The sequence below is a fragment of the Elephantulus edwardii genome, unplaced genomic scaffold (assembly GCF_000299155.1).
Source record: "Elephantulus edwardii isolate Elephantulus edwardi_28Jun2011 unplaced genomic scaffold, EleEdw1.0 scaffold00229, whole genome shotgun sequence".
NCBI lineage: Eukaryota > Metazoa > Chordata > Mammalia > Macroscelidea > Macroscelididae > Elephantulus > Elephantulus edwardii.
This window is the reverse complement of record NW_006399979.1, coordinates 4,825,533-4,827,961: the sequence shown is the minus strand read 5'-3', so window position 1 is coordinate 4,827,961 and position 2,429 is coordinate 4,825,533.

Here is a 2,429-nt window from a genome sequence, read left to right as displayed (position 1 = left end):
CAAATTAGATGAAATTGTTGACAATTTTAATCTTTGCTTTATCTAATGGAAACACATAGAGTCTCTAATAATTGAAATTAATTTTATAGGAAGTAAGTTGTTAATGGATTGATTTGTTATTATATTTTAGAGGAACATTCTTCTAAATGGTACAGCACTCTTCTGTCAATATGCTGTACTGAGGTAACCTGGGATTGTGGTGATGCTGAACCTTGAGTCATTGGGGTTTCAAATGTCATAAGTTACCCATGAGAGGGAGTGGTTGGTGGAGTTCCCAGTTTAAGACAGGTTTGGAAGCAGGAGTGGCCTGCACTTCTGAAACAATGACTCCAGAAACTCTATGAACTTTGATAAATGATGATAGTTATAGAAAGGCTTCAGGTCTTTTGTTCATAGGGTCACTGTGAGTCATGCTTGACTCGGCAATCAATGATAACAACAATTATTTTTAAGGTTGTAAAATTGTTTTATTGCTTTTTTGTGTTCCATCTAGTTGCAATTCACCCATAGCTGACCATCTACCAGTTTACAGAGGCAGTAAATTACATGGGAGGAGATCGCCCATTTGCCTCTCTTGAGGCAAATGGTGCCTTTGAACCATCTATCTTTGCATTAACAGAGTCATTTATTACCTCTAAGCCACCAGTGAACAGGGATGATAGAAAGAGAATTGATGCCTTTGAGTTGTGGTGCTGGAGAAGAGTGTTGAATATACCATGGATTGCTAGGTGAAGCCAGAATGTTCCCTGGAGTCAAGGATTCTGAAGCTTTGTCTGACATACTTTGGGCATGTTGCAAGGAGGGGACTGGTCCTTGGAGACGGACATCATGTTTGGGAAAGTGGAGGGATGGCAAAGGAGAGGAAGACCCTCTATGAGATGGATCGATTCTGTGAGGGGAGTGGTGGGAATGAGTGTGTTTGAGACAGTGAGGTTGGCACAGGATAGAACGAGATTTAGGGCTCTTGTATATAGGGTCGCTATGAGTTGCAAATGACTTGATGGCACATAACAACAACAAGAAGCCACCAGAGCTCCCTACAACCAACAGTTATATCTTAAATGTGTGATAAGACCTCAGAACAGACCTCTGACAAAGCAAAGAGTGTCAGAAGTCAGCCTTGCAGGGAGAATCACACTCAAACACTCTGCCACTCCAGTGGCAGAGAGCACCAGGACAGTTTGTTCCCCTAGTGGGTGGCTACCTGGGCAGACTTTTGTTATGTGCCATCGAGTGGCCTGCGACTGACAGCGACAGCCCTCTTCAACACCCTTATCCCCACAACCCTAGTCATTGATTTAGTCCACCTCATAGAGGGTCTTCCTCTCCTGTGCTGTCCCTCCACCCTCTCAAGCATGATGTGCTCTCCAAGCACTGGTCCCTCCTTACAACATGTCTAAAGTATATAAGGGGGAGCTTCAGAATCCTTGCCTCAAAGGAGCAGCTTGGTTTAACCCTCTCCAGGATGAACTTGTTTGTTTTCTTAGCAGTCCATGGTATATTCAAAACTCTTGTCCAGCACCAAAACTCAAAGGCATCAATTCTCCTATCCTCCCTAGTCACTGTCCAACTCTGACACATAGCAAGTGATTGCAAAGACCATGACCTGTATCAGAAAAACCTTAGTATACAGAGTGACACCATTGCTCTTCAGTACTTTGGAGAGGTCCCTAACAGCAGAATTTCCCATCGCAATATGTCTTTTAATTTCCTGACTCCTGGTACCAAGAGTGTTGACTGTGGAGCCAAGCAAACTAATGTTGTCAACAATCTCAGTCTTTTCACCATCCATCCTGATGCTGCCAATTGGCCAACTGGTGAGAATCTTTGTCTTCTTGATTTTGAGCCTCAATTCATATTGAAGACTGGCAGTCCTTGACCTTCTGCAGCAAGCAGATAAGGGAGGGGAAATAGGATGGGAACTTTCCTTAGTACAGATATAGCTGCTGCTTCTCTTCCTCCTCCTCTTCTTTTCTTTTATGTTTTTTTTTGGGGGGGAGGTCATAGGAGCCCAGCGAGGAAAATGGAAGCAGAGCATAAGAAGCAGGGAAGGTTTCTCTCAAGAAACTATCCCCTAGGGCATAGGGACCAAGAAGAATATCTGGCTAGTGTTCATGTTTGGATTCTGAGTTTTTGTGAATTTCATTGGCTAGATACCTAGTCTTGTTCATTAGGATAGAATATGCACAAATTTAAGTGCTTAAGAATACAGATTTGTTGTGGAGACCATTTCAAAATGTTCTCCAAGACAAAAAAAAATGAAATGTTTTCTGATCTGAGGAGAAATGTGGCATCAGGATTGGTGGTAGACTCATCAACAATCTGCGTTATACAGATGTCACAACTCTGCTTGCTGAAACTGAGCAGGACCTGAAGTGCTTGCTGTAGAGGATCAAGGACTGCAGCCTTCAATATGGATTGAAGCTCAA